The 24,729-nt window shown below is 44.9% G+C and overlaps 1 protein-coding gene across 2 annotated transcripts in view; it reads left to right on the top strand.

Annotated features, from left to right (window-relative positions):
- Positions 1-24,729, top strand: part of LOC147098473 (paired box protein Pax-2-like) — a 473,205-nt gene that overhangs the window by 351,719 nt on the left and 96,757 nt on the right. The window lies entirely within an intron of this gene.

The following is a 24,729-nucleotide window of genomic DNA, read 5'->3' as shown; positions in this document are numbered from 1 at the left end:
TTATGTCCCTGTGATAGGTGTGTGTTAATGTCCCTGTAATAGGTGTGAGTTAATGTTCCTGTGATAGGTGTGTGTTAATGTAACTGTGATAGGTGTGGGTTAATGTCCGTGTGATATGTAAGGGTTAATGTCCCTGTGATAGGTGTGTGTTAATGACCCTGTGAAAGGTGTATGTTAATGCCCCTGTGATAGGTGTGGGTTAATGTCCCTGTTTTCCGTCTGAGTTAGTGCCCCCGTGATTGGTGTGGGTTAATGCCCATGTGATAGCTGTGTGTGAATGCCGCTTTGATAGGTGTGTGTTAATGCCCCTGTAATAGGTGTGAGTTAATGTCCCTGTGATAGGTGTGTGTTAATGTCCCTGTGATAGGTGTGTGTTAATGTCCCTGTGATAGGTGTGTATTAATGCCCCTGTGATAGGTGTGGATTAATGTCCCTGTGATAGGTGTGTGTTAATGTCCCTGTGTTAGGTGTGTGTTATGCCCCTGTGATATGTGTGTGTTAATGTCCCTGTGATAGGTGTGGATTAATGTCCATGTGATAGGTATGGATTAATGTCCCTGTGATAAGTGTGTGTTAATGTCCCTGTGATAGCTGTGTGTTAATGCCCCTGTGATAGGTGTGTGTTAATGTCCCTGTGATAGGTGTGGGTTAATGTCCCTGTTTTCCGTCTGAGTTAGTGCCCCCGTGATTGGTGTGGGTTAATGCCCATGTGATAGGTGTGTGTTAATGCCCCCGTGAAATGTGCGTGTTAATGCCCATGTGATAGGTGTTTGCTAATGTCACTGTCATAGGTGTGGGTTAATGTCCGTGTGATAGGTGTGGGTTAATGTCCCTGTGATAGGTGTGTGTTAAGGTACCTGTGTTAGCTGTGTGTTAATGTCCCCGTGATTGGTTTAGGTTAATGCCCATGTGATAGGTGTGTGTTAATGTCCCTCTTATAGGTGTGTGTTAATGCCCCTGTGATAGGTGTGTATTAATGTCCCTGTGATAGGTGTGGATTAATGTGCCTGTGATAGGTGTGTGTTAATGTCCCTGTGTTAGGTATGTGTTATGCCCCTGTGATATGTGTGTGTTAATGTCCCTGTGATAGGTGTGGATTAATGTCCATGTGATAGGTATGGATTAATGTCCCTGTGATAAGTGTGTGTTAATGTCCCTGTGATAGCTGTGTGTTAATGCCCCTGTGATAGGTGTGTGTTAATGTCCCTGTGATAGGTGTGGGTTAATGTCCCTGTGATAGGTGTGGATTAATGTGCCTGTGATAGGTGTGTGTTAATGTCCCTGTGTTAGGTGTGTGTTATGCCCCTGTGATATGAGTGTTAATGCCCATGTGATAGGTATGTGCTAATGTCACTGTCATAGGTGTGGGTTAATGTCCGTGTGATAGGTGTGGGTTAATGTCCCTGTGATAGATGTGGGTTAATGTCCCTGTGATAGGTGTGGGTTAATGCCCCTGTGATAGGTGTGTGTTAATGTCCCTGTGATAGGTGTGTGTTAATGACCCTGTGAAAGGTGTGTGTTAATGCCCCTGTGATAGGTGTGGGTTAATGTCCCTGTTTTCCGTCTGAGATAGTGCCCCCATGATTGGTGTGGGTTAATGCCCATGTGATACGTGTGTGTTAATGCCCCTGTGATATGTGTTTGTTAATGCCCATGTGATAGGTGTGTGTTAATGTCACTGTCATAGGTGTGGGTTAATGTCCGTGTGATAGGTGTGGGTTAATGTCCCTGTGATAGGTGTGTATTAATGTCCCTGTGATAGCTGTGTGTGAATGCCCCTGTGATAGGTGTCGGTTAATGTCCCTGTGATAGGTGTCTGTTAATGCCGCTTTGATAGGTGTGTGATAATGCCCCTGTAACAGGTGTGAGTTAATGTCCCTGTGATAGGTGTGTATTAATGTCCCTGTGATAGCTGTGTGTGAATGCCCCTGTGATAGGTGTCGGTTAATGTCCCTGTGATAGGTGTCTGTTAATGCCGCTTTGATAGGTGTGTGATAATGCCCCTGTAACAGGTGTGAGTTAATGTCCCTGTGATAGGTGTGTGTTAATGTAACTGTGATAGGTGTGGGTTAATGTCCGTGTGATATGTATGGGTTAATGTCCCTGTGATAGATGTGGGTTAATGTCCGTGTGATTGGTGTGGGTTAATGTCCCTGTGATAAGTGTGTGTTAATGACCCTGTGATAGCTGTGTGTTAATGTCCCTGTGATAGATGTGGGTTAATGTCTCTGAGATAGGTGTGTGTTAATGACCCTGTGAAAGGTGTGTGTTAATGCCCCTGTGATAGGTGTGGGTTAATGTCCCTGTTTTCCGTCTGTTAGTGCCCCCGTGATTTGTGTGGGTTAATGCCCATGTGATAGGTGTGTGTTAATGTCACTGTCGTAGGTGTGGTTTAATATCCGTGTGATAGGTGTGGGTTAATGCCCCTGTGATAGGTGTGTGTTAATGTCCCTGTGATAGGTGTGTGTTAATGTCCCTGTGAAATGTGTGGTTTAATGTCCCTGTGATAGGTGAGTGTTTATGTCCCTGTGATAGGTGTGTGTTAATGCACCTGTAATAGGTGTGAGTTAATGTTCCTGTGATATGTATGGGTTAATGTCCCTGTGATAGGTGTATGTTTATGTCCCTGTGATAGGTGTGTGTTAATGCCCCTGTGATATGTGTGTTTTAATGCCCATGTGATAGGTGCATGTTAATATCACTGTCATAGGTGTGGGTTAATGTCCGTGTGATAGGTGTGGGTTAATGTCCCTGTGATAGGTGTGTGTTATTGCCCCTGTGATAGGTGTGTGTTAATGTCCCTGTGATCGGTGTGGGTTAATGCCTCTGTGATAGGCGTGTGTTAATGTCCCTGTGAAATGTGTGGTTTAATGTCCCTGTTATAGGTGTAGGTTAATTCCCCTGTGATAGGTGGGTGTTAATGTCCCTGTGATAGGTGAGTGTTTATGTCCCTGTGATAGGTGTGTGTTAATGCCCCTGTAATAGGTGTGAGTTAATGTCCCTGTGATAGGTGTGTGTTAATGCCCCTGTGATATGTGTGTTTTAATGCCCATGTGATAGGTGCATGTTAATATCACTGTCAGAGGTGTGGGTTAATGTCCGTGTGATAGGTGTGGGTTAATGTCCCTGTGATAGGTGTGTGTTATTGCCCCTGTGATAGGTGTGTGTTAATGTCCCTGTGATCGGTGTGGGTTAATGCCTCTGTGATAGGCGTGTGTTAATGTCCCTGTGAAATGTGTGGTTTAATGTCCCTGTTATAGGTGTAGGTTAATTCCCCTGTGATAGGTGGGTGTTAATGTCCCTGTGATAGGTGAGTGTTTATGTCCCTGTGATAGGTGTGTGTTAATGCCCCTGTAATAGGTGTGAGTTAATGTCCCTGTGATAGGTGTGTGTTAATGCCCCTGTGATATGTGTGTTTTAATGCCCATGTGATAGGTGCATGTTAATATCACTGTCAGAGGTGTGGGTTAATGTCCGTGTGATAGGTGTGGGTTAATGTCGCTGTGATAGGTGTGTGTTAATGTCCCTGTGATAGGTGTGTGTTTATGTCCCTGTGATAGGTGTGGATTAATGTCCGTGTGATAGGTATGGGTTAATGTCCCTGTGATAAGTGTGTGTTAATGTCCCTGTGATAGCTGTGTGTTAATGTCCCTGTGATAGGTGTGTGTTTATGTCCCTGTGATAGGTGTGTGTTAATGCCCCTGTGTTAGGTGTGTGTTAATGCCCCTGTGATATGTGAGCGTTAATGCCCATGTGATAGGTGTGTGCTAATGTCACTGTCATAGGTGTGGGTTACTGTCCCTGTGATAGCTGTGTGTTAATGTCCCTGTGATAGATGTGTGTTAATGTCCCTGTGATAGGTGTGTGTTAATGTCCCTGTGAAAGGTGTGTGTTAATGTCCCTGTGATAGATGTGTGTTAATGTCCCTGTGATAGGTGTGTGTTAATGACCCTGTGAAAGGTGTGTGTTAATGCCCCTGTGATAGGTGTGGGTTAATGTCCCTGTTTTCCGTCTGAGATAGTGCCCCCGTGATTGGTGTGGGTTAATGCCCATGTGATAGGTGTGTGTTAATGCCCCTGTGATATGTGTTTGTTAATGCCCATGTGATAGGTGTGTGTTAATTTCACTGTTAAAGGTTTCGGTTAATATCCCTGTGATTGGTTTGGGTTAATGCCCATGTGATAGGTGTGTGTTAATGCCCCTGTGATAGGTGTCGGTTAATATCCCTGTGATAGGTGTGTGTTAATGTCGCTGTGATAGGCGTGTGTTAATGCCCCTGGGATAGTTGTGGATTAATGCCCCTGTGATAGGAGTGTGTTAATGACCCTGTGATAGGTGTCTGTTAATGTCCCTGTGATCGGTGTGGGTTAATGTCTCTGTGAAATGTGTGTGTTAATGTCCCTGTGAAAGGTGTGGTTTAATGTCCCTGTTATAGATGTGGGTTAATACCCCTGTGATAGGTGGGTGTTAATGTCCCAGTGATAGGTGAGTGTTTATGTCCCTGTGATAGGTGAGTGTTAATGTCCCAGTGATAGGTGTGTGTTAATGACCCTGTGAAAGGAGTGTGTTAATCCCCCTGTGATAGGTGTGGGTTAATGTCCCTGTTTTCCGTCTGAGATAGTGCCCCCGTGAATGGTGTGGGTTAATGCCCATGTGATAGGTGTTTGTTAATGCCCCTGTGATATGTGTTTGTTAATGCCCATGTGATAGGTGTCTGTTAATGCCGCTTTGATACGTGTGTGTTAATGCCCCTGTAACAGGTGTGAGTTAATGTCCCTGTGATAGGTGTGTGTTAATGTAACTGTGATAGGTGTGGGTTAATGTCCGTGTGATATGTATGGGTTAATGTCCCTGTGATAGGTGTGTCTTTATGTCCCTGTGATCGGTGTGTGTTAAAGCCCCTGTGATATGTGTGTGTTAATGCCCACGTGATAGGTGCGTGTGAATATCACTGTCATAGGTGTGGGTTAATGTCCGTGTGATTGGTGTGGGTTAATGTCCCTGTGATAGGTGTGGGTTAATGTCCCTGTTTTCCGTCTGTGTTAGTGCCCCCGTGATTGGTGTGGGTTAATGCCCATGTGATAGGTGTGTGTCAATGTCACTGTCGTAGGTGTGGTTTAATATCCGTGTGATAGGTGTGGGTTAATGTCCCTGTGATAGGTGTGGGTTAATGTCTCTGTGATAGCTGTGTGTGAATGCCACTTTGATAGGTGTGTGTTAATGCCCCTTTAATAGGTGTGAGTTAATGTCCCTGTGATAGGTGTGTGTTAATGCCCCTGTGATAGGTGTGTATTAATGTCCCTGTGATAGGTGTGTGTTACTGTCCCTGTGATAGGTGTGGATTAATGTCCGTGTGATAGGTATGGGTTAATGTCCCTGTGATAAGTGTGTGTTAATGTCCCTGTGATAGCTGTGTGTTAATGTCCCTGTGATAGGTGTGTGTTTATGTCCCTGTGATAGGTGTGTGTTAATGCCCCTGTGATAGGTGTGTGTTAATGCCCCTGTGATATGTGAGTGTTAATGCCCATGTGATAGGTGTGTGCTAATGTCACTGTCATAGCTGTGTGTTAATGTCCCTGTGATAGCTGTGTGTTAATGTCCCTGTGATAGATGTGGGTTAATGTCCCTGTGATAGGTGTGGGTTAATGCCCCTATGATAGGTGTGTGTTAATGTCCCTGTGATAGGTGTGTGTTAATGACCCTGTGAAAGGTGTGTGTTAATGCCCCTGTGATAGGTGTGGGTTAATGTCCCTGTTTTCCGTCTGAGTTAGTGCCCCCGTGATTGGTGTGGGTTAATGCCCATGTGAAAGGTGTGTGTTAATGCCCCTGTGATATGTGTTTGTTAATGCCCATGTGATAGGTGTGTGTTAATGTCACTGTCATAGGTGTGGGTTAATGTCCGTGTGATAGGTGTGGGTTAATGTCCCTGTGATAGGTGTGTGTTAATGTCCCTGTGATAGCTGTGTGTGAATGCCCCTGTGATAGGTGTCGGTTAATGTCCCTGTGATGGGTGTCTGTTAATGCCGCTTTGATAGGTGTGTGATAATGCCCCTGTAACAGGTGTGAGTTAATGTCCCTGTGATAGGTGTGTGTTAATGTAACTGTGATCGGTGTGTGTTAATGCCCCTGTGATATGTGTGTGTTAATGCCCACGTGATAGGTGCGTGTGAATATCACTGTCATAGGTGTGGGTTAATGTCCGTGTGATTGGTGTGGGTTAATGTCCCTGTGATAAGTGTGTGTTAATGACCCTGTGATAGCTGTGTGTTAATATCCCTGTGATAGATGTGGGTTAATGTCTCTGAGATAGGTGTGTGTTAATGACCCTGTGAAAGGTGTGTGTTAATGCCCCTGTGATAGGTGGGTGTTAATGACCCTGTGATAGGTGTGTGTTAATGTCCCTGTGATAGGTGGGTGTTAATGTCCCTGTGATAGTTGAGTGTTTATGTCCCTGTGATAGGTGTGTGTTAATGCTCCTATAATAGGTGTGAGTTAATGTTCCTGTGATAGGTGTTTGTTAATGTAACAGTGATACGTGTGGGTTAATGTCCGTGTGATATGTATGGTTTAATGTCCCTGTGATAGGTGAATGTTAATATCACTGTCATAGGTGTGGGTTAATGTCCGTGTGATAGGTGTGGGTTAATGTCCCTGTGATAGGTGTGTGTCAATGTCACTGTGATAGCTGTGTGTTAATGTCGCTGTGATAGATGTGGGTTAATGTCCCTGTGATAGGTGTGGGTTAATGCCCCTGTGATAGGTGTGGGTTAATGTCCCTGTTTTCCATCTGAGTTAGTGCCCCCGTGATTGGTGTGGGTTAATGCCCCTGTGATATGTGTTTGTTAATGCCCATGTGAAAGGTGTGTGTTAATGTCACTGTCATAGGTATGGGTTAATGTCTGTGTGATAGGTGTGGGTTAATGTCCCTGTGATAGGTGTGTGTTAATGCCCCTGTGATAGGTGTGAGTTAATGTCCCTGTGATAGGTGTGTGTTAATGCCCCTGTGATAGGTGTGTATTAATGTCCCTGTGATAGGTGTGGATTAATGTCCGTGTGATAGATGTGGGTTAATGTCTCTGAGATAGGTGTGTGTTACTGACCCTGTGAAAGGTGTGTGTTAATGCACCTGTGACAGGTGTGGGTTAATGTCCCTGTTTTCCGTCTGTGTTAGTGCCCCCGTGATTGGTGTGGGTTAATGCCCATGTGATAGGTGTGTGTTAATGTCACTGTCGTAGGTGTTGTTTAATATCTGTGTGATAGGTGTGGGTTAATGTCCCTGTGATAGGTGTGGGTTAATGTCTCTGTGATATGTGTGGGTTATTGCCCCTGTGATAGGTGTGTGTTAATGTCCCTGTGATAGGTGTGTGTTAGTGTCCCTGTGAAATGTGTGGTTTAATGTCCCTGTTATAGGTGTGGGTTAATTCCCCTGTGATAGGTGAGTGTTTATGTCCCTGTGATAGGTGTGTGTTAATGCCCCTGTAATAGGTGTGAGTTAATGTTCCTGTGATAGGTGTGTGTTAATGTAACTGTGATAGGTGTGGGTTAATGTCCGTGTGATATGTATGGGTTAATGTCCCTGTGATAGGTGTAAGTTTATGCCCCTGTGATATGTGTGTGTTAATGTCCCTGTGATAGCTGTGTGTTAATGTCCCTGTGATAGGTGTTTGCTTATGTCCCTGTGATAGGTGTGTGTTAATGCCCCTGTGATAGGTGTGTGTTAATGCCCGTGTGATCGGTGTGTGTTAATGCCCCCGTGATATGTGCGTGTTAATGCCCATGTGACAGGTGTTTGCTAATGTCACTGTCATAGGTGTGGGTTAATGTCCGTGTGATAGGTGTGGGTTAATGTCACTGTGATAGGTGTGTGTTAAGGTACCTGTGTTAGCTGTGTGTTAATGTGGCCGTGATTGGTTTGGGTTAATGCCCATGTGATAGGTGTGTGTTAATATCCCTGTGATAGGTGTGTGTTAATGCCCCTGTGATAGGTGTGTATTAATGTCCCTGTGATAGGTGTGGATTAATGTCCCTGTGATAGGTGTGTATTAATGTCCCTGTGATAGGTGTATGTTAATGCCCCTGTGATAGGTGTGGGCTAATGTCCCTGTTTTCCGTATGAGTTAGTGCCCCCGTGATTGGTGTGGGTTAATGCCCATGTGATAGGTGATTGTTTATGTCCCTGTGATAGGTGTGTGTTAATGTCCCTGTAATAGGTGTGAGTTAATGTTCCTGTGATAGGTGTGTGTTAATGTAACTGTGATAGGTGTGGGTTAATGTCCGTGTGATATGTAAGGGTTAATGTCCCTGTGATAGGTGTGTGTTAATGACCCTGTGAAAGGTGTATGTTAATGCCCCTGTGATAGGTGTGGGTTAATGTCCCTGTTTTCCGTCTGAGTTAGTGCCCCCGTGATTGGTGTGGGTTAATGCCCATGTGATAGCTGTGTGTGAATGCCGCTTTGATAGGTGTGTGTTAATGCCCCTGTAATAGGTGTGAGTTAATGTCCCTGTGATAGGTGTGTGTTAATGTCCCTGTGATAGGTGTGTGTTAATGTCCCTGTGATAGGTGTGTATTAATGCCCCTGTGATAGGTGTGGATTAATGTCCCTGTGATAGGTGTGTGTTAATGTCCCTGTGTTAGGTGTGTGTTATGCCCCTGTGATATGTGTGTGTTAATGTCCCTGTGATAGGTGTGGATTAATGTCCATGTGATAGGTATGGATTAATGTCCCTGTGATAAGTGTGTGTTAATGTCCCTGTGATAGCTGTGTGTTAATGCCCCTGTGATAGGTGTGTGTTAATGTCCCTGTGATAGGTGTGGGTTAATGTCCCTGTTTTCCGTCTGAGTTAGTGCCCCCGTGATTGGTGTGGGTTAATGCCCATGTGATAGGTGTGTGTTAATGCCCCCGTGAAATGTGCGTGTTAATGCCCATGTGATAGGTGTTTGCTAATGTCACTGTCATAGGTGTGGGTTAATGTCCGTGTGATAGGTGTGGGTTAATGTCCCTGTGATAGGTGTGTGTTAAGGTACCTGTGTTAGCTGTGTGTTAATGTCCCCGTGATTGGTTTAGGTTAATGCCCATGTGATAGGTGTGTGTTAATGTCCCTCTTATAGGTGTGTGTTAATGCCCCTGTGATAGGTGTGTATTAATGTCCCTGTGATAGGTGTGGATTAATGTGCCTGTGATAGGTGTGTGTTAATGTCCCTGTGTTAGGTATGTGTTATGCCCCTGTGATATGTGTGTGTTAATGTCCCTGTGATAGGTGTGGATTAATGTCCATGTGATAGGTATGGATTAATGTCCCTGTGATAAGTGTGTGTTAATGTCCCTGTGATAGCTGTGTGTTAATGCCCCTGTGATAGGTGTGTGTTAATGTCCCTGTGATAGGTGTGGGTTAATGTCCCTGTGATAGGTGTGGATTAATGTGCCTGTGATAGGTGTGTGTTAATGTCCCTGTGTTAGGTGTGTGTTATGCCCCTGTGATATGAGTGTTAATGCCCATGTGATAGGTATGTGCTAATGTCACTGTCATAGGTGTGGGTTAATGTCCGTGTGATAGGTGTGGGTTAATGTCCCTGTGATAGATGTGGGTTAATGTCCCTGTGATAGGTGTGGGTTAATGCCCCTGTGATAGGTGTGTGTTAATGTCCCTGTGATAGGTGTGTGTTAATGACCCTGTGAAAGGTGTGTGTTAATGCCCCTGTGATAGGTGTGGGTTAATGTCCCTGTTTTCCGTCTGAGATAGTGCCCCCATGATTGGTGTGGGTTAATGCCCATGTGATACGTGTGTGTTAATGCCCCTGTGATATGTGTTTGTTAATGCCCATGTGATAGGTGTGTGTTAATGTCACTGTCATAGGTGTGGGTTAATGTCCGTGTGATAGGTGTGGGTTAATGTCCCTGTGATAGGTGTGTATTAATGTCCCTGTGATAGCTGTGTGTGAATGCCCCTGTGATAGGTGTCGGTTAATGTCCCTGTGATAGGTGTCTGTTAATGCCGCTTTGATAGGTGTGTGATAATGCCCCTGTAACAGGTGTGAGTTAATGTCCCTGTGATAGGTGTGTGTTAATGTAACTGTGATAGGTGTGGGTTAATGTCCGTGTGATATGTATGGGTTAATGTCCCTGTGATAGGTGTGTCTTTATGTCCCTGTGATCGGTGTGTGTTAATGCCCCTGTGATATGTGTGTGTTAATGCCCACGTGATAGGTGCGTGTGAATATCACTGTCATAGGTGTGGGTTAATGTCCGTGTGATTGGTGTGGGTTAATGTCCCTGTGATAAGTGTGTGTTAATGACCCTGTGATAGCTGTGTGTTAATGTCCCTGTGATAGATGTGGGTTAATGTCTCTGAGATAGGTGTGTGTTAATGACCCTGTGAAAGGTGTGTGTTAATGCCCCTGTGATAGGTGTGGGTTAATGTCCCTGTTTTCCGTCTGTTAGTGCCCCCGTGATTTGTGTGGGTTAATGCCCATGTGATAGGTGTGTGTTAATGTCACTGTCGTAGGTGTGGTTTAATATCCGTGTGATAGGTGTGGGTTAATGCCCCTGTGATAGGTGTGTGTTAATGTCCCTGTGATAGGTGTGTGTTAATGTCCCTGTGAAATGTGTGGTTTAATGTCCCTGTGATAGGTGAGTGTTTATGTCCCTGTGATAGGTGTGTGTTAATGCACCTGTAATAGGTGTGAGTTAATGTTCCTGTGATATGTATGGGTTAATGTCCCTGTGATAGGTGTATGTTTATGTCCCTGTGATAGGTGTGTGTTAATGCCCCTGTGATATGTGTGTTTTAATGCCCATGTGATAGGTGCATGTTAATATCACTGTCATAGGTGTGGGTTAATGTCCGTGTGATAGGTGTGGGTTAATGTCCCTGTGATAGGTGTGTGTTATTGCCCCTGTGATAGGTGTGTGTTAATGTCCCTGTGATCGGTGTGGGTTAATGCCTCTGTGATAGGCGTGTGTTAATGTCCCTGTGAAATGTGTGGTTTAATGTCCCTGTTATAGGTGTAGGTTAATTCCCCTGTGATAGGTGGGTGTTAATGTCCCTGTGATAGGTGAGTGTTTATGTCCCTGTGATAGGTGTGTGTTAATGCCCCTGTAATAGGTGTGAGTTAATGTCCCTGTGATAGGTGTGTGTTAATGCCCCTGTGATATGTGTGTTTTAATGCCCATGTGATAGGTGCATGTTAATATCACTGTCAGAGGTGTGGGTTAATGTCCGTGTGATAGGTGTGGGTTAATGTCCCTGTGATAGGTGTGTGTTAATGTCACTGTGATAGCTGTGTGTTAATGTCCCTGTGATAGATGTGGGTTAATGTCCCTGTGATAGGTGTGGGTTAATGCCCCTGTGATAGGTGTGTTAATGTCCCTGTGATAGGTGTGTGTTAATGACCCTGTGAAAGGTGTATGTTAATGCCCCTGTGATAGGTGTGGGTTAATGTCCCTGTGATAGGTGTGGGTTAATGCCCCTGTGATAGGTGTGTGTTAATGTCCCTGTGATAGGTGTGTGTTAATGACCCTGTGAAAGGTGTATGTTAATGCCCCTCTGATAGGTGTGTGTTAATGACCCTGTGAAAGGTGTGTGTTAATGCCCCTGTGATAGGTGTGGGTTAATGTCCCTGTTTTCCATCTGAGATAGTGCCCCCGTGATTGGTGTGGGTTAATGCCCATGTGATAGGTGTGTGTTAATGCCCACGTGATAGGTGCGTGTGAATATCACTGTCATAGGTGTGGGTTAATGTCCGTGTGATTGGTGTGGGTTAATGTCCCTGTGATAGATGTGGGTTAATGTCCCTGTGATAGGTATGGGTTAATGTCTCTGTGATATGTGTGGGTTAATGCCCCTGTGATAGGTGTGTGTTAATGTCCCTGTGATAGGTGTGTGTTATTGCCCCTGTGATAGGTGTGTGTTAATGTCCCTGTGATCGGTGTGGGTTAATGTCCCTGTTATAGGTATGGGTTAATTCCCCTGTGATAGGTGGGTGTTAATGTCCCTGTGATAGGTGAGTGTTAATGCCCCTGCAATAGGTGTGAGTTAATGTTCCTGTGATAGGTGTGTGTTAATGTAACTGTGATAGGTGTGGGTTAATGTCCGTGTGATATGTATGGGTTAATGTCCCTGTGATAGGTGTATGTTTATGTCCCTGTGATAGGTGTGTGTTAATGCCCCTGTGATATGTGTGTTTTAATGCCCATGTGATAGGTGCATGTTAATATCACTGTCATAGGTGTGGGTTAATGTCCGTGTGATAGGTGTGGGTTAATGTCCCTGTGATAGGGGTGTGTTAATGTCACTGTGATAGCTGTGTTTTAATGTCCCTGTGATAGATGTGGGTTAATGTCCCTGTGATAGGTGTGTGTTAATGTCACTGTGATAGCCGTGTGTTAATGTCCCTGTGATAGATGTGGTTTAATGTCCCTGTGATAGGTATCTGTTAATGCCGCTTTGATAGGTGTGTGATAATGCCCCTGTAACAGGTGTGAGTTAATGTCCCTGTGATAGGTGTGGGTTAATGTCCGTGTGATATGTATGGGTTAGTGTCCCTGTGATAGGTGTGTCTTTATGTCCCTGTGATCGGTGTGTGTTAATGCCCCTGTGATATGTGTGTGTTAATGCCCATGTGATAGGTGCGTGTGAATATCACTGTCATAGGTGTGGGTTAATGTCCGTGTGATAGCTGTGTGTTAATGTCCCTGTGATAGATGTGGGTTAATGTCTCTGAGATAGGTGTGTGTTAATGACCCTGTGAAAGGTGTGTGTTAATGCCCCTGTGATAGGTGTGGGTTAATGTCCCTGTTTTCCGTCTGTGTTAGTGCCCCCGTGATTTGTGTGGGTTAATGCCCATGTGATAGGTGTGTGTTAATGTCACTGTCGTAGGTGTGGTTTAATATCCGTGTGATAGGTGTGGGTTAATTCCCCTGTGATAGGTGTGTGTTAATGTCCCTAAGATAGGTGTGTGTTATTGCCCCTGTGATAGGTGTGTGCTAATGTCCCTGTGATCGGTGTGGGTTAATGCCTCTGTGATAGATGAGTGTTTATGTCCCTGTGATAGGTGTGTGTTAATGCCCCTGTAATAGGTGTGAGTTAATGTTCCTGTGATATGTATGGGTTAATGCCCCTGTGATAGGTGCATGTTTATGTCCCTGCGATAGGTGTGTGTTAATGCCCCTGTGATATGTGTGTTTTAATGCCCATGTGATAGGTGCATGTTAATATCACTGTCATAGGTGTGGGTTAATGTCCGTGTGATCGGTATGGGTTAATGTCCCTGTGATAGGTGTGTGTTAATGTCACTGTGATAGCTGTGTGTTAATGTCCCTGTGATAGATGTATGTTAATGCCCCTGTGATAGGTGTGGGTTAATGTCCCTGTGATAGGTGTGGGTTAATGCCCCTGTGATAGGTGTGTGTTAATGACCCTGTGATAGGTGTGTGTTAATGACCCTGTGAAAGTGTATGTTAATGCCCCTGTGATAGGTGTGGGTTAATGCCCCTGTGATAGTTGTGTGTTAATGTCCCTGTGATAGGTGTGGGTTAATGCCCATGTGATAGGTGTGTTAATGCCCCTGTGATATGTGTGTGTTAATGTCCCTGTGATAGGTGTGGATTAATGTCCGTGTGATAGGTATGGATTAATGTCCCTGTGATATGTGTGTGTTAATGTCCCTGTGATAGGTGTGGATTAATGTCCGTGTGATAGGTGTCGGTTAATGTCCCTGTGATAGGTGTCTGTTAATGCCGCTTTGATAGGTGTGTGTTAATGCCCCTGTAACAGGTGTGAGTTAATGTCCCTGTGATAGGTGTGTATTAATGTCCCTGTGATAGGTGTGGATTAATGTCCGTGTGATAGGTATGGATTAATGTTCCTGTGATATGTGTGTGTTAATGTCCCTGTGATAGGTGTGGATTAATGTCCGTGTGATAGGTGTCGGTTAATGTCCCTGTGATAGGTGTCTGTTAATGCCGCTTTGATAGGTGTGTGTTAATGCCCCTGTAACAGGTGTGAGTTAATGTCCCTGTGATAGGTGTGTGTTAATGTAACTGTGATAGGTGTGTGTTAATGTCCGTGTGATATGTATGGGTTAATGTTCCTGTGATAGGTGTGTCTTTATGTCCCTTTGATCGGTGTGTGTTAAAGCCCCTGTGATAATGTGTGTGTTAATGCCCACGTGATAGGTGCGTGTGAATATCACTGTCATAGGTGTGGGTTAATGTCCGTGTGATTGGTGTGGGTTAATGTCCCTGTGATAAGTGTGTGTTAATGACCCTGTGATAGCCGTGTGTTAATGTCCCTGTGATAGATGTGGGTTAATGTCTCTGAGATAGGTGTGTGTTAATGCCCCTGTGATAGGTGTGGGTTAATGTCCCTGTTTTCCGTCTGTGTTAGTGCCCCCGTGATTGGTGTGAGTTAATGCCCATGTGATAGGTGTGTGTTAATGTCACTGTGATAGGTATGGGTTAATGTCTCTGTGATATGTGTGGGTTAATGCCCCTGTGATAGTTGTGTGTCAATGTCCCTGTTATAGGTGTGGGTTAATTCCCCTGTGATAGGTGGGTGTTAATGTCCCTGTGATAGGTGAGTGTTTATGTCCCTGTGATAGGTGTGTGTTAATGCCCCTGTAATAGGTGTGAGTTAATGTTCCTGTGATAGGTGTGTGTTAATGTTACTGTGATAGGTGTGGGTTAATGTCCGTGTGATATGTATGGGTTAATGTCCCTGTGATTGGTGTGCGTTAATGTCACTCTGATAGCTGTGTGTTAATATCCCTGTGATAGATGTGGGTTACTGCCCCTGTGATAGGTGTGGGTTAATGTCCCTGTTTTCCGTCTGAGTTAGTGCCCCCGTGATTGGTGTGGGTTAATGCCCATGTGATAGGTGTGTGTTAATGCCCCTGTGATATGTGTGTGTTAATGCCCATGTGATAGGTGCGTATTACTGTCACTGTCATAGGTGTGGGTTAATGTCTGTGTGATAGGTGTGGGTTAATGTCCCTGTGATAGGTGTGTGTTAAAGCCCCTGTGAAAGGTGTGTGTTAATGCCCCTGTGATAGGTGTGGGTTAATGTCCCTGTTTTCCGTCTGTGTTAGTGCCCCCATGATTGGTGTGGGTTAATGCCCATGTGACCGGTGTGTGTTAATGTCATTGTCGTAGGTGTGGTTTAATATCCGTGTGAAATGTGTGGGTTAATGTCCCTGTGATAGGTGTGGGTTAATGTCTCTGTGATAGCTGTGTGTGAATGCCGCTTTGATAGGTGTGTGTTAATGCCCCTGTAATAGGTGTGAGTTAATGTCCCTGTGATAGGTGTGGATTAATGTCCCTGTGATAGGTGTGGATTAATGTCCCTGTGATAGGTGTGTGTTAATGTCCCTGTGTTAGGTGTGTGTTACGCCCCTGTGATAGGTGTGTGTTAATGTCCCTGTGATAGGTGTGGATTAATGTCCGTGTGATAGGTATGTGTTAATGTCCCTGTGATAAATGTGTGTTAATGTCCCTGTGATAGCTGTGTGTTAATGTCCCTGTGATAGGTGTGTGTTTATGTCCCTGTGATAGGTGTGTGTTAATGCCCCTGTGATAGGTGTGTGTTAATGCCCCTGTGATAGGTGTGTGTTAATGCCCCTGTGATATGTGAGTGTTAATGCCCATGTGATAGGTGTGTGCTAATGTCACTGTCCTAGCTGTGGGTTAATGTCCGTGTGATAGGTGTGGGTTAATGTCCCTGTGATAGGTGTGTGTTAATGTCCCTGTGATCGGTGTGTGTTAATGTCCCTGTGATAGATGGGGGTTAATGTCCCTGTGATAGGTGTGGGTTAATGCCCCTGTGATAGGTGTGTGTTAATGTCCCTGTGATAGGTGTGTGCTAATGACCCTGTGAAAGGTGTCGGTTAATGCCCCTGTGATAGGTGTCTGTTAATGCCGCTTTGATAGGTGTGTGATAATGCCCCTGTAACAGGTGTGAGTTAATGTCCCTGTGATAGGTGTGTGTTAATGTAACTGTGATAGGTGTGGGTTAATGTCCGTGTGATATGTATGGGTTAATATCCCTGTGATAGGTGTGTGTTAATGCCCCTGTGATATGTGTGTGTTAATGCCCACGTGATAGGTGCGTGTGAATATCACTGTCATAGGTGTGTGTTAATGACCCTGTGAAAGGTGTGTGTTAATGCCCCTGTGATAGGTGTGGGTTAATGCCCCTGTGATATGTGTGTGTTAATGCCCATGTGATAGGTGCGTGTTACTGTCACTGTCATAGGTGTGGGTTAATGTCTGTGTGATAGGTGTGGGTTAATGTCCCTGTGATAGGTGTGTGTTAATGTCCCTGTGATAGCTGTGTGTGAATGCCGCTTTGATAGGTGTGTGTTAATGCCCCTGTAATAGGTGTGAGTTAATGTCCCTGTGATAGGTGTCTGTTAATGCCCCTGTGATATGTGAGTGTTAATGCCCATGTGATAGGTGTGTGCTAATGTCACTGTCATAGGTGTGGGTTAATGTCCGTGTGATAGGTGTGTGTTAATGTCCCTGTGATAGGTGTGTGTTAATGTCCCTGTGATAGATGTGGGTTAATGTCCCTGTGATAGATGTGGGTTAATGTCCCTGTGAAAGGTGTGTGTTAATGCCCCTGTGATAGGTGTGGGTTAATGTCCCTGTTTTCCGTCTGAGATAGTGCCCCTGTGATTGGTGTGGGTTAATGCCCATGTGATAGGTGTGTGTTAATGCCCCTGTGATATGTGTTTGTTGATGCCCATGTGATAGGTGTGTGTTAATGTCACTGTCATAGGTGTGGGTTAATGTCCGTGTGATAGGTATGGGTTAATGTCCCTGTGATAGGTGTGGGTTAATGTCTCTGTGATAGCTGTGTGTGAATGCCGCTTTGATAGGTGTGTGTTAATGCCCCTGTAAGAGGTGTGAGTTAATGTCCCTGTCATAGGTGTGGGTTAATGTCCGTGTGATAGGTATGGGTTAATGTCCCTGTGATAGGTGTGTGTTAATGTCCCTGTGATAGTTGTGTGTGAATGCCCCTGTGATAGGTGTCTGTTAATGCCGCTTTGATAGGTGTGTGTTAATGCCCCTGTAACAGGTGTGAGATAATGTCCCTGTGATAGGTGTGTGTTAATGTAACTGTGATAGGTGTGGCTTAATGTCCGTGTGATATGTATGTGTTAATGTCCCTGTGATAGGTGTGTCTTTATGTCCCTGTGATCGGTGTGTGTTAAAGCCCCTGTGATATGTGTGTGTTAATGTCCCTGTGATAGATGTGGGTTAATGTCTCTGAGATAGGTGTGTGTTAATGACCCTGTGAAAGGTGTGTGTTAATGCCCCTGTGATAGGTGTGGGTTAATGTCCCTGTTTTCCGTCTGTGTTAGTGCCCCCGTGATTGGTGTGGGTTAATGCCCATGTGATCGGTGTGTGTTAATGTCACTGTCGTAGGTGTGGTTTAATATCCGTGTGAAATGTGTGGGTTAATGTCCCTGTGATAGGTGTGGGTTAATGTCTCTGTGATAGGTGTGGATTAATGTCCCTGTGATAGGTGTGTGTTAATGTCCCTGTGTTAGGTGTGTGTTACGCCCCTGTGATAGGTGTGTGTTAATGCCCCTGTAATAGGTGTGAGTTAATGTCCCTGTGATAGGTGTGGATTAATGTCCCTGTGATAGGTGTGGATTAATGTCCCTGTGATAGGTGTGTGTTAATGTCCCTGTGTTAGGTGTGTGTTACGCCCCTGTGATAGGTGTGTGTTAATGTCCCTGTGATAGGTGTGGATTAATGTCCGTGTGATAGGTATGTGTTAATGTCCCTGTGATAAATGTGTGTCAATGTCCCTGTGATAGCTGTGTGTTAATGTCCCTGTGATAGGTGTGTGTTTATGTCCCTGTGATAGGTGTGTGTTAATGCCCCTGTGATAGGTGTGTGTTAATGCCCCTGTGATAGGTGTGTGTTAATGCCCCTGTGATATGTGAGTGTTAATGCCCATGTGATAGGTGTGTGCTAATGTCACTGTCCTAGCTGTGGGTTAATGTCCGTGTGATAGGTGTGGGTTAATGTCCCTGTGATAGGTGTGTGTTAATGTCCCTGTGATCGGTGTGTGTGAATGTCCCTGTGATAGATGGGGGTTAATGTCCCTGTGATAGGTGTGGGTTAATGCCCCTGTGATAGGTGTGTGTTAATGTCCCTGTGATAGGTGTGTGCTAATGACCCTGTGAAAGGTGTCGGTTAATGCCCCTGTGATAGGTGTCTGTTAATGCCGCTTTGATAGGTGTGTGATAATGCCCCTGTAACAGGTGTGAGTTAATGTCCCTGTGATAGGTGTGTGTTAATGTAACTGTGATAGGTGTGGGTTAATGTCCGTGTGATATGTATGGGTTAATATCCCTGTGATAGGTGTGTCTTTATGTCCCTGTGATCGGTGTGTGTTAATGCCCCTGTGATATGTGTGTGTTAATGCCCACGTGATAGGTGCGTGTGAATATCACTGTCATAGGTGTGTGTTAATGACCCTGTGAAAGGTGTGTGTTAATGCCCCTGTGATAGGTGTGGGTTAATGTCCCTTTTTTCCGTCTGTGTTCGTGCCCCCGTGATTGGTGTGGGTTAATGCCCATGTGATAGGTGTGTGTTAATGTCACTGTCGTAGGTGTGGTTTAATATCCGTGTGATAGGTGTGGGTTAATGACCCTGTGATAGGTGTGCTTTAATGCCCCTGTGATATGTGTGTTTTAATGCCCATGTGATAGGTGCATGTTAATATCACTGTGATAGGTGTGGGTTAATGTCCGTGTGATAGGTGTGGGTTAATGTCCCTGTGATAGGTGTGTGTTAATGTCACTGTGATAGCTGTGTGTTAATGTCCCTGTGATAGATGTGGGTTCATGTCCCTGTGATAGGTGTGGGTTAATGCCCCTGTGATAGGTGTGTGTTAATGTCCCTGTGATAGGTGTGTGTTAATGACCCTGTGAAAGGTGTATGTTAATGCCCCTGTGATAGGTGTGGGTTAATGTCCCTGTTTTCCGTCTGAGTTAGTGCCCCCGTGATTGGTGTGGGTTAATGCCCATGTGATAGGTGTGTGTTAATGCCCCTGTGATATGTGTGTGTTAATGCCCATGTGATAGGTGTGTGTTAATGTCACTGTCATAGGTGTGGGTTCATGTCTGTGTGATAGGTGTGTGTTAATGTCCCTGTGATAGCTGTGTGTGAATGTCCCTGTGATAGATGTGTGTTCATGACCCTGTGATAGCTGTGTGTTAATGCCCTTGTGATAGATGTGGGTTAATGTCTCTGAGATAGGTGTGTGTTACTGACCCTGTGAAAGGTGTGTGTTAATGCCCCTGTGATAGGTGTGGGTTAATGTCCCTGTTTTCCGTCTGTGTTAGTGCCCCCGTGATTGGTGTGGGTTAATGCCCATGTGATCGGTGTGTATTAATGTCACTGTCGTAGGTGTGGTTTAATATCCGTGTGATAGGTGTGGGTTAATGTCCGTGTGATAGGTGTCGATTAATGTCCCTGTGATAGGTGTGTGTTAATGCCGCTTTGATAGGTGTGTGTTAATGCCCCTGTAACAGGTGTGAGTTAATGTCCCTGTGATAGGTGTGTGTTAATATAACTGTGATAGGTGTGGGTTAATGTCCCTGTGATCGGTGTGTGTTAATGCCCCTGTGATATGTGTGTGTTAATGCCCACGTGATAGGTGCGTGTGAATATCACCGTCATAGGTGTGGGTTAATGTCCGTGTGATTGTTGTGGGTTAATGTCCCTGTGAGAGGTGTGGGTTAATGTCCGTGTGATTGTTGTGGGTTAATGTCCCTGTGAGAGGTGTGGGTTAATGTCCCTGTGATAGATGTGGGTTAATGTCTCTGAGATAGGTGTTTGTTAATGACCCTGTGAAAGGTGTGTGTTAATGCCCCTGTGATAGGTGTGGGTTAATGTCCCTGTTTTCCGTCTGTGTTAGTGCCCCCGTGATTGGTGTGGGTTAATGCCCATGTGATAGGTGTGTGTTAATGTCACTGTCGTAGGTGTTGTTTAATATCCGTGTGATAGGTGTGGGTTAATGTCCCTGTGATAGGTGTGGGTTAATGTCTCTGTGATATGTGTGGGTTAATGCCCCTGTGATAGGTGTGTTAATGTCCCTGTGAAATGTGTGGTTTAATGTCCCTGTGATAGGTGTGGGTTAATGCCCCTGTGATAGGTGTGTGTTAATGTCCCTGTGATAGGTGTGTGTTAATGACCCTGTGAAAGGTGTATGTTAATGCCCCTATGATAAGTGTGGGTTAATGTCCCTGTTTTCCGTCTGTGTTAGTGCCCCCGTGATTGGTGTGGGTTAATGCCCCTGTGGTAGGTGTGTGTTATTGCCCCTGTGATAGGTGTGGGTTAATGTCTGTGTGATAGGTGTGGGTTAATGTCCCTGTGATAGGTGTGTGTTAATGTCCCTGTGATAGCTGTGTGTGAATGCCGCTTTGATAGGTGTGTGTTAATGCCCCTGTAATAGGTGTGAGTTAATGCCCCTGTGATAGGTGTGTGTTAATGCCCCTGTGATAGGTGTGTATTAATGCCCCTGTGATAGGTGTGGATTAATGTCCCTGTGATAGGTGTTTGTTTATGTCCCTGTGATAGGTGTGTGTTAATGCCCCTGTGATATGTGCGTGTTAATGCCCATGTGATAGGTGTTTGCTAATGTCACTGTCATAGGTGTGGGTTAATGTCCGTGTGATAGGTGTGGGTTAATGTGCCTGTGATAGGTGTGTGTTCAGGTACCTGTGTTAGCTGTGTGTTAATGTCCCCGTGATTGGTTTGGGTTAATGCCCATGTGATGGGTGTGTGTTAATGCCCCTCTTATAGGTGTGGGTTAATGCCCCTGTGATAGGTGTGTGTTAATGTCCATGTGATAGGTGTGGGTTAATGCCCCTGTGATAGGTGTGTGTTAATGCCCCTGTGATTGGTGTATGTTAATGTCCCTGTGATAAGTGTTTGTTAATGCCCCTGTGATAGGTGTGTGTTAATGCCCCTGTGATATGTGTGGCTTATGTCCCTGTGATATGTGTGTGTTAATGCAACTGTGATAGGTTTGTGTTAATGCGCCAGTGATAGGTGTGTGTTAATGCCCCTGTGATAGGTGTGTATTAATGCCCCTGTGATAGGTGTGGGTTAATGCCCCTGTGATAGGCGTGGGTTGATGTTCCTATGATAGGTGTGGGTTAAGTCACCTGCAACAGGTGTGGGTTAATGTCCCTATGATAGGTGTGTGTTAATATCTCTGTGATAGGTGTGTGTTTATGTCTCTGTGATATGTGTGTGTTAATGTCCCTGTGATAGGTGTGGTTTAATGCCTCTGTGATAGGTGTGTGTTAATGTCCCTGTGAAAGGTGTGTTTTAATATCCCTGTTATAGGTGTGGGTTCATTCCCCTGTGATAGGTGGGTGTTAATGTCCCTGTGATAGGTGAGTGTTTATGTCTCTGTGATAGGTGTGTGTTAATGCCCCTGTGATTGGTGTGTGCTAAAGCCCATGTGATAGGTGTGTGTTAATGTCCCTGTCATAGGTGTGTGTTAATGTCGGTGTGATAGGTGTGGGTTAGTGCCCCTGTGATAGGTGTGGGTTAATGCCCCTGTGATAGGTGTGTGTTCATGTCCCTGTGATAGGTGTGAGCTAATGCCCTGTGATAGGTGTATGTTAATATCCCTGTGATAGGTGTGGGTTAATGTCCCTGTGATAGGTGTGGGTTAATATACCTGTGATAGTTGTGTGTTAATGCCCCTCTGAAAGGTCTGTGTTAATGTCCCTGTGTTGGTGTGTGATAATGTCCCTTTGATATGTGTGGGTTAATGTCCCTGTTAAAGGTTTCGGTTAATATCCCTGTGATTGGTTTGGGTTAATGCCCATGTGATAGGTGTGTATAATGCCCCTGTGATAGGTGTCGGTTAATATCCCTGTGATAGGTGTGTGTTAATGTCGGTGTGATAGGCGTGTGTTAATGCCCCTGGGATAGTTGTGGATTAATGCCCCTCTGACAGGAGTGTGTTAATGACGCTGTGATAGGTGTGTGTTAATGTCCCTGTGAAAGGTGTGGGTTAATGTCCCTGTTATAGGTGTGGGTTAATTCCCCCGTGATAGGTGGGTGTTAATGTCCCTGTGATAGGTGAGTGTTTATGTCCCTGTGATAGGTGTGTGTTAATGCCCCTGTGATAGGTGTGTGCTAATGCCCATGTGATAGGTGCGTGTTAATGTCCTTGTCATAGGTGTGTGTTAATATCCCTGTGATAGGTGTGTGTTCATGTCCCTGTGACAGGTGTGTGTTAATGTTTCTGTGATTGGTGTGTGTTAATGTCCGTGTGAAAGGTGTGTGTTAATGTCCCTGTGATAGGTGTGTGTTAATGTCTCTCTGATAGGTGTCGTTTCATGTCCCTGTGATAGGTGTGTATTAATTCCCCTGTGATAGGTGTGTGTTAATGCCCCTGCAATAGGTGTGAGTTAATGTTCCTGTGATAGGTGTATGTTTATGTCCCTGTGATAGGTGTGTGTTAATGCCCCTGTGATATGGGTGTTTTAATGCCCATGTGATAGGTGCATGTTAATATCACGGTCATAGGTGTGTTTTAATGTCCCTGTGATAGTTGTGTGTTAATATCTCTGTGATATGTGTGTGTTAATGTCCCTGTGATAGGTGTGGTTTAATGCCTCTGTGATACGTGTGTGTTAATGTCCCTGTGAAAGGTGTGTTTTAATATCCCTGTTATAGGTGTGGGTTCATTCCCCTGTGATAGGTGGGTGTTAATGTCCCTGTGATAGGTGAGTGTTTATGTCTCTGTGATAGGTGTGTGTTAATGCCCCTGTGATTGGTGTGTGCTAAAGCCCATGTGATAGATGTGGGTTAATGTCCCTGTCATAGGTGTGTGTTAATGACCCTGTGAAAGGTGTGTGTTAATGCCCCTGTGATAGGTGTGGGTTCATGTCCCTGTTTTCCGTCTGAGTTAGTGCCCCCGTGATTGGTGTGGGTTAATGCCCATGTGATAGGTGTGTGTTAATGCCCCTGTGATATTTGTGTGTTAAAGCCCATGTGATAGGTGTGTGTTAATGTCACTGTCATAGGTGTGGGTTAATGTCCGTGTGATAGCTGTGGGTTAATGTCCCTGTGATAGGTGTGTGTTAATGTCCCTGTGATAGCTGTGTGTGAATGCCCCTGTGATAGGTGTCGGTTAATGTCCCTGTGATAGGTGTCTGTTAATGCCGCTTTGATAGGTGTGTGGTAATGCCCCTGTAACAGGTGTGAGTTAATGTCCCTGTGATAGGTGTGTGTTAATGTAACTGTGATCGGTGTGTGTTAATGTCCGTGTGATTGGTGTGGGTTAATGTCCCTGTGATAGGTGTGTGTTAATGACCCTGTGATAGCTGTGTGTTAATGGCCCTTTGATAGGTGTGTGTTAATGTCCTTGTGATATGTGTCTGTTATTTTCCCTGTGATAGGTGTCGGTTAATGTCTCGGTGATAGTTGTGTGTTAGTGCCCCTGTGATAGGTGTGTGTTAATGCTCCTGTGATAGGTGTGGGTTAATGTACCTGTGATATGTGTGGGTTAACATCCCTGCGATAGGTGTGTGTTAATGTCCCTGCGAGAGATGTGTTTTAATGCTCCTGTGATAGGTGTGGGTTAATGTCCTTGTGATAGGTGTGTGTTAATGTCACTGTGATAGATGTGTGTTAATGCCCCTGCGATAGTTGTGGGTTAATGACCTTGTGATAGGTGTGGGTTAATGCCCATTTGATAGGTGTGGGTGAATGTCCCTGTGATAGGTGTGTGTTAATGTCCCTGTGTTACATGTGGGTTAATGCCCCTGTGATAGGTGTGTGTTCATATCCCTGTGATAGGTGTGTGTTAATGCCGCTGTGATAGGAGTGTGTTAATGACCCTGTGATAGGTGTGTGTTACTTTCCCTGTGATCGGTGTGGGTTAATGTGTCTGTGATAGCTGTGTGTTAATGTCCCTGTGAAATGTGTGGTTTAATGTCCCTGTTATAGATGTGGGTTAATTCCCCTGTGATAGGTGAATGTTTTTGTCCCTGTGATAGGTGTGTGTTAATGCCCCTGTGATAGGTGTGTGCTAATGCCCATGTGATAGGTGTGTGTTAATGTCCCTGTCATAGGTGTGCGTTAATATCTCTCTGATAGGTGTTGTTTCATGTCCCTGTGATAGGTGTGAGTTAATGCCCCTGTGATAGGTGTGTGTTAGTGCCCCTGTGATAGGAACATGTTAATATCACTGTCATAGATGTGGGTTAATGTCCGTGTGATAGGTGTGTGTTAATGTCCCTGTGATAGCTGTGTGTTAATGTCCCTGTGATAGATGTGGGTTAATGTCCCTGTCATAGGTGTGGGTTAATACCCCTGTGATAGGTGTGTGTTAATGTCCCTGTGATAGGTGTGTGTTAATGCCCCTGTGATAGGTGTGGGCTAATGTCCCTGTTTTCCATCTGAGTTAGTGCCCCTGTGATATGTGTGTTTTAATGCCCATGTGATAGGTGTGTGTTAATGTCACTGTCATAGGTGTGGGTTAATGTCCGTGTGATAGGTGTGGGTTAATGTCCCTGTGATAGCTGTGTGTGAATGCCCCTATGATAGGTGTCGGTTAATGTCCCTGTGATAGGTGTCTGTTAATGCCGCTTTGATAGGTGTGTGTTAATGCCCCTGTAACAGGTGTGAGTTAATGTCCCTGTGATAGGTGTGTGTTAATGCCCCTGTGATAGGTGTGTATTAATGC

This window comes from Somniosus microcephalus, chromosome 29, assembly GCF_052327205.1.
Source record: "Somniosus microcephalus isolate GS21.2 chromosome 29, FLI_Smic_1.0, whole genome shotgun sequence".
Classification (NCBI taxonomy): domain Eukaryota; kingdom Metazoa; phylum Chordata; class Chondrichthyes; order Squaliformes; family Somniosidae; genus Somniosus; species Somniosus microcephalus.
The sequence above is the reverse complement of the archived record's forward strand: the minus strand, read 5'-3'. Positions and strand labels throughout refer to the sequence as shown.